The sequence below is a fragment of the Physcomitrium patens genome, chromosome 7, assembly GCF_059467195.1.
Source record: "Physcomitrium patens ecotype Gransden chromosome 7, ASM5946719v1, whole genome shotgun sequence".
Classification (NCBI taxonomy): domain Eukaryota; kingdom Viridiplantae; phylum Streptophyta; class Bryopsida; order Funariales; family Funariaceae; genus Physcomitrium; species Physcomitrium patens.
The window spans coordinates 3,016,296-3,029,620 of NC_143416.1; the positions used below are offsets into that span (position 1 = coordinate 3,016,296).

The 13,325-nt window shown below is 28.8% G+C and overlaps 1 long non-coding RNA gene across 1 annotated transcript; it reads left to right on the forward strand.

Moving 5' to 3' along the window:
- Window positions 1-11,015: 11,015 nt before the first annotated feature.
- Window positions 11,016-13,096, forward strand: LOC112284377 (uncharacterized). The gene is made up of 2 exons (XR_002970382.3): window positions 11,016-11,282; window positions 11,378-13,096. It is a non-coding gene; the product is annotated as an uncharacterized LOC112284377 (long non-coding RNA).
- Window positions 13,097-13,325: the final 229 nt, after the last annotated feature.

A 13,325-nucleotide genomic window follows, 5' to 3' on the forward strand; every position in this document is an offset into this window, starting at 1 on the left:
CTATTCTAATATCAAGTTCTACAAGGAATAGTGATCACATGTCAAGGAAGTCTAAGATGTAAAAAATTATATTTGTGGCATACTTTGTTCTTTCTTTCCTTTGAAAGTAGTTAATGGATCTTTTCAACCATTAATAATGTTCAATTCTAAGGTAGAAAGACCACCTTGTTATTTAATCATTGTTGAAACTTTTATAACTTCCTTCAAACAAAATATTTGTAATACTATCAAGAGTTATTCTTATCTCAAAGTAGAAATAAGGTTTTTTCTTACGATAAGCATCCACATTGCTCTTTTGTTGTTCTTGAGCCTCTTTTAGTTGCACCTTCATTGTTATATGTAGCTCAGATAAATGATTTGCCAAATCTTTTGCTATAAGATTATCAACTTTTGAAATGTCAAAAGCATCAAGCCATGAATAATAACCATAATTAGGAAAAAAAAATATTTATTGCATAAAAAACTATACCATATTATTATAAGAAAATTTTGCTAATGGCAAAAGAGATGTCCGATCATCTTATTGGTAGTTGATGGTACATTTCAAATATTGCTCTAAAATTTGATTCATATGCTTTGTTTATCCATCAGTTTGAGGATGAAAAGTCAAAGATAGTTTTATACTCACTTTAAGAATCTTAAAAATTATTTTCTAAAATCTTAATATAACTTGAGTTTTTTTAACCAATATGATATCCTTAAACAATCTATGATAGCAATAAATGTTGTCAATAAAAAACTTGGTTGTTTCCTCATTTATGATAGATTTTGTACATGAAAAAAAATGTACCATCTTAGTGAAATGATCTACTATCACAATATATAGTCACAAGAACTTTAGACTAGAAGATCTATGATAAAATCTATAGAATCAAAAGACCATAGTCGTTTCAGAATAGATAATGGCTGAAAAAGTCCATAAAGTTGATGATAAGAAATTTTTGATCTTGAACAAATATCACAAGATTGTACAAAATCTTTGATTGCCATCCACATTTAGAACTACCAAAAATCCTTGGATATTAGTTTTAAAGTCTTATTATATCCAAAATATCTTACTGCTAGAAAATCATGACGAGTTTAAAGAACTTATAATTAAACATCACCTTCTAGAATATATAAGCATTCCTTGAAATATAATAGATTGTTCTTGAATTCAAACTTAGAAGTATCATAATACTTTGAAGGATTTTTTTTAATATCACAAATAAGAGGTTCAAAAGATATACTTGATTAAACTTTTTTAATGAAAGTTGAATCAAGAATTAGTATTAATTTCATTGCTTCAAGATGAAGATACTTTGGTTTCAAAAGAATTATTTGTTGTTAATCAAAAGTGACATTTCTTTTGTTTAATACAATGTAAGATTGTCCAAAAAGTGTATTTGAAAAACCTTGTTGTTTTTTTGATTGATAAGTAATCTTGAATTTGAATCTTGATAAAAACATATTCTAACAAGCTTGGCAATAATTCAAAACATACGCTAATATAAAATACTCAAGGTTCTTATGATCCATATATATATTAAGTGGATTAAGAGCACCTTCTAAATAAAGGTGCCATTCTTAAAGTACATCCAAAATTACAAGAAGTTATTTTTTGTGGATCTTGTAATTGATTTTGATTACTAAAAATTTTTAAAAATGAAAAACCACTAAGTGAAGTTTATCATCAATTCCCATTTATCATAATATAGCACCTAAAGAAAATTCTAATGTATCTATTTTGATAAAAACTGACTTAAAAAAATAAATGCAATATAAGATTGGTATAGAAACAAAGCTTTTTTTTTAAAGCTTCAAATATTACTTTTGCTTCTTGATTCCATTAAAGTTTGTCTTTATAAGTCAAACATATAAATGGAGTTGTACCTTGAAAGAAATCCTTGATGAAGATCCCATAGTATTTGGTAAATCTCAAAAAGCATTAGACATCTATTATTATTTTTGAGATCTTTCAATCTATAATAGTTTAAATTTTCTTCAAATCCATCTTTTGAAATAATATATCTTAAAAAGTCAACTTAACTAATATAAAATACATACTTTTCTATCTTGGCATAGAATCTTGCATCTCTTAGTTTTTGCAATACATAATGAATATAAAGTTTAAATTTTTTGTATTTTTAGAATAGATTAAGATATTGTCTAAATAATAAATAATAATATCGTCCAAAAACTCTCAAAAGACATCATTCATTAGATTTTGAAAAGCTATTGATGCATTTATAAGTCCAAAAGGTATGATATTATATTCAAAATGTCCATACTTAATTTAAAATTCAGTCTTCCATTCATCTCCTTTTTTAATGCATACTAGATTGTATATCCCTCATAGATCTATTTTTGTGTAGATCTTAATTTGATTCAGCTAATCAAGAAGTCTAGATATAAAAGATAGCACGTACTTATTTTTTATGGTGATCTTGTTGAGTCTTAGTTATACTTTTAGAAAAGTTGAAATTACAAGAAATCCAAATTATTTGAGGATTGTATTTTTTAATTATGATAAACTTAAAATAACTAGATTAAAAAGAGATTTAATGATAGTAAATACCACAAAATTACTATGACCATTAGTTATTACTTTTAAAAGAAATATTTCATAAATAACATCTTCAAATGACAACAAACGACCATCTATGATTTCTACATGAATAAGTTTTGTTTTCTTTACTAAAAATATATTATGGCTTTTGACAAAGTCTTTATCTAAAAAATAAATTGAAGCTCTTGAATCTAGCAAAGTAGAGACTTTGTGATATTTAGATCCTAAACTAATGTCTATTGTAAAACAAGGAGAGGATTCTAAGGAGAAAATATGAACTTCATTAGGTATTGTATAAGGTTTCAATTGTATACTTCCTATTATACTTAGATAAATTCGTTTTTTGATAAATTATCTTTTTTAAAAGTTGTACTTTATATTTTATGATTGCATTGCTTCTTTAAATAATATTGAGTAGTGTGCTTTGATTCTCCGTAATATAAACACAATCTTTCTTAACAACAATAAGTTTTTTTCTTACTCAATAAGAAATATGAAACACACCACATCAATTTGCATATCCTCTACTTTCAAAGGAATGTGTTGAAAAGATATTAGTATTTCCATTGAATTATCATAATATTGAGGCTTATTTATGCAATTTTCAAACCAAAATTTAAAAAATTAATTGTCACACTTTATAACAAAATCAATTGCTTGTCTCAATATTTGAGGATTGTATAAACTAAACATAAATTTTTTTTTCCTCATATTGTAATCTATAAAAAAATTAGCTAATGAGTGTAGTATCATTCTATTTGATATCAATCACAAGTTATATCAATCATAAAGCATATAATGTTATAGATTGATTTCTTTGTTAGAAAATATGAAACTTGTTTGTTGTAATATAAAATACATCATGTTTTTCATATATAAATCAAAAATCTATAAAAATAGCTTCTAAATTGTCCAATATTTAGTCACATTGTTAAAAAAAAGATGAAAATCATAATATCACTAAATCAAAAAGTAATATTTTAATAAGTCTAACTTATGATCCTAGAGTTGGATAGCTTTGGAATTGAAGTTTAATTTTTAATTGTACTTAATTGATGAATCCTCAAAACTTAAATTTTATGCCATTAAACTTTTCAAGTAAGAAAATTCTTGGTTTTCTACTATTTGAATAGTATTCTACCATAGAAGAAAGAATATGATTTAATATAGATGTTCAAGCAACTCCAATCATCTCTATATCTCTACTTTCTATCATTTTTGTTCTTTTTTGTGGTGGTAAATTGAATTGATGCATTACAAGCAATAATTCACTCAATTGTTCTTACATTTGTGCCATTGCACTCTTTATTTTGACAAGTTCTACCATAATAACAATTAGAAGAAAAAAGATGTCTAATATACTCAAGACAAATAAAAAAAAAAAAAAAACTTGAGAACAAAAAAAATGATATTAGCTTAGAAGAGAATAATACGTAATTTCTAATATGCTAATATCTTATTAAGAAAAATAGATAATCTATTCTTAATCAAGAAAAGGTGAGGTTCTAATATTATAAATATACTCTTATGAATTTGTTAAGGATAAGAATTCAGTTAAAACAAATAAACAAGTGAGAATTTTTTAAAGAATTATAATAAAATAAAAATAAAGAAGTATATATATTAAAAAAAACTAGAATGGCTATTGCCAAAAGATAAAAAAAAAAATATTAGAAACTTCTTAAAATTAGATTAAAAGCAAAAAAAGATTTGATAAGAATGAAAAAGGCTTCACTCTTGTATCTATATGTATTTACCTAGGATCTACATGGCAACATTCTATAATACCTCAAAATGTATTGACTTTATGCAATATGTATTTTAACTTAGAAGACAATTTTTTTATATAGATGCTATATAGTTAGCTTGTTCTACAAGCTATTAATATGTATAGCATGTGGTTAATTTATTGACCAAATTTCTAACCTATCAATCAACTACAAACACATATAAAATCAAAGCAATGTCTTTAAAACTTCTAAGAAGCTTTCATAAAAGATATTATGAAATTAATCTATTTTTTCTTATTTTTATTTATTCATATTACTCAAGTAATAATAATAATAAATATATATTTGTAATATGAAGATAATTGAAGAAGTTGTGCATGATCATAGAGGAAGTCTTCTATCTTCTTAACAATAAGAAGGAGTGCTCAAATTGAGAATTTTAGACTTGCTTAGTCTTTCAAGTGGCTGAGGTGCTATAGTGTTAAGTCGATCCTTACTAAGAGAGTAGAAGGAAGCTTAACTACAGATTTATAATTATTTTAAGATTTAAAAGTGGTCTAGGATTAAACAAGGATCTTCATCAAAGATAGAACTATTCTTCAAATTTGGTCATTACTTCCCTTCTTTGTCAAATTCTTATTGAGGGCCCATTTCTAGTAAGTAGAAGAATTTAATCACCTTCTCTATCCATCATATCTTCTCTTTTTATTTAATTATAAATTCTTTATTGGTGGAAATTTTTTTAGTAGTAGAGGGATTTAATCACCATATCTATCTAATATTCTTTTTCTATTCATAGGTGTAGTATAAAAAAGAATTCTTCAATACTATTCAAGAGTACTTTACTAATAAATAAAGAAGTTTTTAAAAAAAGAAAAGAAAAGAAAAGAAAAATAAACAAGAAGTAAAAGAGAAGAATAAGAAAGAAGGAAAAAATTCAAAATTTAAAGGCTACATTCTAAGCTAAGTTTTCCTAGAACAATTTTTTTTTTATATAATTTTTTTATTAAATTAATCTTGATTGTGAGTTAAGGAGTAAGGAGCTAGAAGAAGAAACTTAGCATTTAGAGAATAAAATTTGAATAGTTTTCTTAATATTTGTTAATTATTTTAATTATTCAAATTTTAGTACATATACTTAGAGCAAAGATTAAGGAATTGGAGGATAGAACCTGAGAAGAAGAAGCAAAAGAGGTAATTATCTATTTTTTCTTTTAGAACTTGAGTATAGTAGAATAAAATAGAACCTTTATCTTTGACCTTATTCTTTATCTTTGACCTTATAATTTTTAGATTTAACTTATAAAAAATTAAACAAATTATTTAGAAATTTCTTGTGGTAATTTATTAACAAGTGATAGGATAGGTAGCAGTACAATCAAGTAAGTTTTCTTTCAAAATGGCTTTATGCATGTAAGAAATTCTTTTGTTTGATAATTATTTTTATAATTAAGTAGTGGATAATTTTCTAATTACATTAATATAAAAAATAATAAAATAAAATAAAAAAATAAAATAAAAAATAAAACTTAGACTTTCTATTGAAAACGATATATTTTTGTACTAAATATTGCTTAGAATCACTTCCATACAAGGTCATTCCATATAATAGTCTAAAAGAAGAAAAGACTTGCTTGAGGTAATACATAAGTAAGCATTCTCTTTTTAGATTATTTTTTTTGGATTTTTCTTCTTTATCAAAAATATTTAAGTGGGATGTATGTTGATAAGTACAAAATATTAAAAACTTAAATTCTATGGTTATTTAATTTGGCTTGATTTAATTATTTTAAATTTTTTAGACATGACGTTGTAATTATAAAAGTTTAATGCAACATTTTACTAGGTGCCATAAATCCATATTAATACAATCTTTGAAAAATCTTGAATCATTAAGAACTACTAAACCTCTTTTACCAAATATTAGAACTTCAATTCATAAACTTGATTTAAATATGCTTAGAAATCTATTGGAAGAACTTAAAGATCTTTCTTTAGAAGATCTTTTTTTAAAAGATCTTAAAGAAGATTCAATAAAAGTATTATCAAAACCTTTGATAGATAGTAGAAGTAACTCAAACAAAGGGAGTATTCATTCATATTAATGATAAGAGACAATAGATCCAAATAGAGCAGAAGGAAAAGAACTACTATCTATATCAATTAACTCCTTGATTCAATCAAAGAATTTATCTATTTGAATTTTAGAGGAACTTAGTACTACTCCTATGCTTTTTAACCTTCTCACCTTCAAAGATACAAGAGATGAGGATCCTTTAGCTTATGTAGAATTTTTTATGAAAATACTCACTAAATATTTAATAATAGATGGCTATTATTATTTAGTGTGATTTTCAACCACATTAAAAAAAAAAAAAAAAAGGCGTATAAGTGGTATAGCAATCACTCTCTTAATATCTTATTAAGTTGAAATATGATCTATTATACTTTCTTAGAGCAATTTTGATCTGAAGTAGAATAAAGCGTAGACTTAATTGCTTTATCTTTACTTAGATAAGAGAAAGACAAAGACATTATATCATATATTTAATGATTTGAATTAGTGGTAATAAGGTTTGTAGGAACCTTATTCACTGACAATATCTTGAAGTATTTCTTCATTCAAAGGTTTGCTAAAGAGGAGACAATCAAAGAAATCCTCCATGAACAACTTAAAGATCTTATAGTAACCAAAAATGTTGTGAAGAAAGTAGAACAAATAAATAGAGAGTATGAAAGGCTATGGCATAAAGAAGATCACAATATTTCTAGCTTCATTTTCATATATGTTAAGCTTTCTTATGCATCAAGCTCTTAGATACATGAATAACTACTATTAGTTCCTACAATCCCAAGAGCCTATTTTTTATCTTTAAATACGAGGCCTCTACCTCCTTTATGAGCCTTGATTTATCCTAGGAAGATAATAGATGGAAGGAGAATTTTCAAAAAAAGATGAAGGCATCTGAGTTAGAATTTCAAATCCAAATCTTTCATCAATTGAAATTAATAACAAAACAATCAGCAAGATTGGCTAAAAATTCCAACCTCAATCCTCTTCTACCACCTATTGAATCAGGAAGACATACAATAGGACTATGGTGCACTCAATGTGGATAATTAGGACATTCGGCTCAATTTTGCAACTCCATGCCTCCACAAAACTATTATTTTCAACCATATGTTCTTCCAAAAAAAAGTCAAACTTTTCAAGGACATAATTTGGGGGAACAAGGATTTAATTCTAAGAACCAAGATTCTAGAGATTAAGCAAGACAAAAAGTAGAATTTTATGCATTTTGTAGAAAAAGACATCTATTTGGTCAATGTTGGATTAAAAACCAGATAAAGTGTAGAAATTGTGGTAGTAACCATCCTACAAAGTTTTGTAGAAAATTAGATAGAATAATTTTTTTGCAACTTCTATCTAATAATTATATTCAATAGTCATATGATAATTGTAGGAGAGCAAAAAAATCTCCAATAAATAACCATCTAAGGTCCTTAAATTTATACTATGACTATGAAAATAATAGAAAAATTCAGAATGCATCTAATAAGCTTAAAATTGATTCTAGATTTATTCTATTAAATCCTAATGAAAGTCAACTTCAAGATCAAAATCCTTCTTATCAACCAAGATATGGTGAAGGATTTCAAGATGTGAGATTTGTATCTTAGTCCATAGGAGAGTTGGAAGCTATTCAAAATCTCTCACAAACTAGTATTAATTAAGTTTTTTCTTCTAGAATTGAATTTAATAACCTTTAAAAAAAAAATTTAAAAAAAAAAAAAAAAAAAAACTTACTTGTAGTATTAACTTTTGTAATGATGACTATATTTAGAGTTGCATTTTCATTTATCTATCAAGAAGAAGAGACTAGTATCTCAAATAGTCTATCCTGCTTTTTGGATTTAGATTGAGTCATGAGAGATACAATTAAAGCAGCTCAAAATAATATTCTCAAATCTACAAGATTTGATCTTTTGGTAGAAAAACTACTATTTCAAAATCTTATGGTTGAATACAAGTTAAATATCAATTCATACAACTATAATTAAAAAGGTCTCAAAATTTCCACATTTGAAATTCTTCAATAGTCTAAGGATGGAAAATAATCCAATATTCGAAAATATAACTTATGAAATGATCTTAAGAAGTTAAAGGATAATATTACATTTATCCAATTATTGAAAAGTACTAAAAAATTATATTTTAATAAAAAATCAAAGAAGGCGTAAGACTAAGGTGGTGATAAAAATAGATATAGATATATATATATATATATATATATATATTAAACAAAATAAGCTAAAGTAATAAAAATTGAGGGTTTTATTGTGGGAAAGATAATATTCTATATCATTGTAGATGGTGAAAGTGATTTGAATATTATGCCCTTCCAAACTATAGAAAATCTAAGATTGAATGTTACTAGCTTTTCTCTTTTTGTTATTAAGATAGCAAATAAAATCTTGTCTATTCTAATGGGCAAAATAAAAAATTATAAGACTTAGATTGAAAGAAAAGAATATGCCTTGATATACCATGTCTTTTGGATGCATATGTCAAAAGATTCTTTTCTCCCACTACTAAATAGACTACAGTTGAAAGATTCAAAAGCCATTGTTAATTAGAAAAGAAACAATCCTCACAATACCTTTGGTCTTTAGAAGAATAGAACTAAAATCTCCAAATGACCTATCTTTGATTATAGAAAAACTAATCCCATTGATTTTTTTAGAAGATATTCAATAATCTAAAAGACAAGATAAACTAACAAAAGTAATTAATTCAATTAACCAAGATTCAAAGAAAATAGAATACCTAAGTCCCAACCTTTATCATTAAAAGGATGACAAGAAATTCAAACAATGATTAAAAAAATCATCCAAATTTTAATTTTGATTATTATAAATTGGTTAATTATTTAAATAAGATGTTAGAAATTGTAGAAGTCAAAGAAACACAAGTCCTTAGCATTGATGTAGATGGAATATTAAAAGAAGAGATTGAAGTCTTTAAATTGGATGATGACTTAGTTCCACTTCTTCAAATGCAATATTCTTCATCAAGAACTATGGTTGTTAATGGAATTTTTCACAATCTTCTTAAAAATAATGATGGATATAGAACTTTTCTCAAGATAGCAATAGATAATGAATTAACTATCCAAGAATCCTTAAGAAATAGAATAAAATAATTAAAAAGCTTGAATGAATTTTAAAGGATTAGAGCTCAATATATAGAAGTAATTCAAAGGAAAAAAAAAAAAAAAAATTCTAGATAAAAACCTTAAGATGAGCATTCTACAACCTAAAAGGCTAGTATTGTTATAAGATGTTAAGATAATAGATTCCCCTAACACATTTGATGTTCTTTAATTAGTTCTTTATCATATTTAGGAAGTTTTTGACAATAACTCGTGACAATTAGAAATATTAAATGGTGAAATATTTCCATCAAGAACATCCGAGAATAAATGTAATAAATATAGAATGTGAAAAAATTATCATATCGTGGAAAAATAAGTTATATTCTTATTACTTGAGCTGAATGGAATTCTAGCCATACAACATCAAATTTGATTTTTATTAAGTAAATTTGGATCTTGATTCATTAGAAAAACAAAGCAATTTTAGAAACGATTTTTTATTCTATTAAAATATTATCTCTTCTACTTACTAAGACATAAGAATTTTAAATAATAATAATGATAATAATAATAAATAAATAAATAAATAATTTAGAATAGTTTTGTTTCCTCAAGTTGATGAATAGTTGGCCACAAAAGTAGTTATGTCAAACTTGATTTGGATTTGAATCCAATTCTTATAGATAGCTATTTATATGAGCTAGTATTAGAGCAAGAAAGTGGCCAACTAGGGCAACCTAGAGGATATATAGGCCTTTATGGCTTCTAATCTACATTCTTCTCCTTGGAAAAGAATTTTATAATACTAACTTTTAGATTTTATATTCCTAATAGTTTGAATTTCCTCCCTTTTTTAATTTTCTATTATTTTGATTTTCCTTCTTTCTTCTTTTTTTGTAGAAATATCTCACCTTAATTTAGTAAATAGCTTAGATTCTTCCAAAGTTTTTTCATTAACCATGATCTTTTCTATATGCAATCAAGTGGATTCTTTTCCTCTTTGAATAGTTCAACTATGAATTAGTACAGGAGTTTGAGATGAATAGCAAAATAATAGAATGGTAGTTGTAAAAAGAAGCTCTAGTGGAATTTTTGAAAAGAAATTCCAAAATAAACATTTTCTCCTTAAAACTAGCTAATATAAATTATGATATTTAATAATAGTTTTATTATCATGAATTGTTTAATTAGGCTAGAAGCTAAGAAGGATCTTTGATCTAAATCAATCCAAAAGAAAAAAGTGGAAAAAATAGAAAAGAAAGTAGAAGTAGCCAGGAATATATATATATATGAAGATGATCAGGAGGGCGAGAGGCTGCCCTTGAATGACGGCAGCCTCCTCGATAGGCGTCTGGGCGGCCCCGAACTCTCCCTTTTTATCGTGTGCGTGTGTGTTTTTTTGTTTTTGGGTGCTCCAATTTTTCTGTTGTGTTGCAGCTAGGGCAACATTGTTTGTGCTACTAGGGAGTGGCAACATTGTCAAACCTTTCCCTTCCTAGTTAGGTTACAATGCCTGCAATGGGCCACCAGTTTTAGTTGGATTTTGATTGGATTTCTTTGATTAAGTTGAGGTTGACGAGCTGACTTAAGTCACTATACTGATCTTTACCAGCTCAAATCTAGGAGGCTCTTGCAGTGAGGCGGTTGTTCTTGTCAATGTTGGTTCAATCAGTTTTTTTCCCCTGTACGCAAGATTTTGACAAATTATGGTCGATGCAATAGTTCTTCTTTCCAGTTTATACTCGACAGTGTGAGAAAGCCATTTTGGCAGTTGTCGACGAGTTGGAGTCACGATCCTCCATTGATAGCCACAAGGTCAACAAGCGACAGTGCTGTGGCGATGATGCGGTGAGAGATCAAAGTGTGGTTCTTTTATTTTTTCTCTTCTTTTCGATGAAAGGGAATAGAGGTGGAATTCAAAGTTGGTGTTGTGCTTGCTCCAGTCCTGATATGCTGCGGTAGTGTAAAGGAATACGACTTCTTTGCAACTAGCGATGGGGGAAGTGGTGCTGATCTTGTAGGTGGCCGACGACGCTAGGAGGAACTGGTGTTTTTGTTCCTTCTTTGTCAAATTTTATTTCTTCCTTAGTTCTGAACTTCGAGTCAAGCGAAGTTTGCGGGTTGTGTTTTTTTTCATGTTGGAGGGTGTGTCTGTATGTGAAAAGCCACCCCTGTCTTTTTGTTTTTTCTTCTTTTCCTCGGCAGAAGCATAGGTTGGTTGTGGAGCGTGCGGCGGTTCCATGTTCACTTCCACTGGCAGTTTGAACCTCCGTGGGGCGAAGTGAGCCACATCTTGTCGCAGTTGGAATGCCATCCATTCTGGTGTCAACGCTACACTAGGTGTTGTTTGCGGTGGTTGTGCGACTCGACATGACGATATAAAGCCTCGTCGCTGCGGTTAAATCAAGGATTTGTTGATCAGCTAGGGTGGCAGTTGGCTCCTCTCCGACGTTGCTAGGTGATTTTGGAGTCCAATTGCTGCCAATCCGGACAGTTTTGGATCTTCTCGGAGATTGGTGTATAGAAGATTAATCCAGTCAATTAGTGATCGACGCCCTCGAGCTGGTTGCGTACGGCATGTTTCTTCGATGTCGCCTTAGATTTTGGTTCTAAAGCTGCAGCTTAGATTTTCATGCCACTCCTACAGAATTCGTAGGATTGATTGAGTCTCTATCCGCCAACAAGTGTGCGTGATCACAATTTAATGTGCACATATGAACGCCCTGCGACACTTAATCAAACTTAGTTGTACCCCATAGTTCAGCATCTACGGAACTTAAAGGCTCTATTACTTGATAAATCTAGATTCAAACCACAATTATCCTCATGACATACCATCCGTGTTCATGTAGTCGCCTCATACATTTAGTTAATAGGTTCGTTTGGTGGGTGTGAGGTAAGCCCTAATCGTTGGACTCTAGTCGATCAAGATTGTGCTAGAGGCAAGAGATGAAGGTTGAGCATTTCGAGGATCTCCAAGTTGTTGATGCGGAGCCAAACCGTGTGATAAGAAGGAGGAGAACTTGCATTCAACTCCGACTTTGTCACCCTACATTCCTATTGCTAAATCGGCTGACTGGAGGCAAATGTGACTGGACATTTGGCAGCATCCTTCTTCCCCTTCTGTGATCAACGGAGTGAACTCCGGATTGGGCAAGATTGTGGGTGCGGCAATTTGTAGAGATGTTGGCGTTGACTTTTGATCTGCAGTTGTTACATTCATGGTGGCACTGATGCAAGAAGTGGAGCAAGAGAGCCTTTGCTTGTGGATGAGGTCTTGAGGAGGATGTAGATAGTTGAAGAAGTTGTGCACGATGGTAGAGGAAGTCTTCCATCTTCTCGACGGCAGGAAGGAGTGCTCAGATCGGGAATTTCAGACTTGCTTAGTCTTCCAAGCGATTGAGGTGCTGTGTTGTTAGGTCGACCCTCACTGGGTTTTGCAATTGGGCGATCAGACAAAGATGGCAGAGTGTGGCAGGCTGCGATGGAATTCGACTCACAGCAGGTCGACTAGTGCAGCAATCTCCTTCGGCTCAGTGAGACTATTTACACTGATTAGGGTGGATTTTGGGTGCAAGTAGGTTAGGTTCTAGGGCAAACGACTTGGATGAATTTTTAAATCAATGATAAATTTATAAAGCATGGATGAATCTTAAATTGGATGAGAAGTCATTTATGGATGATAAATTTGTTTGGATGATTTTTTGTTAATGGATGAAAGTTAATACAAGAAAAAAAAAAAAAAAAAAAAAAAAACGTAAAACTCAAAAAACAACAAACAATCAAACAAACAAACAAACAATTGAATTAAGAATTAAGAGAAGGAATTCTTTGGCAAGCATTTTGTGAGTAATTTGCTATTGTATGTGAGTTAAAGGGAGAGGTTTTGTT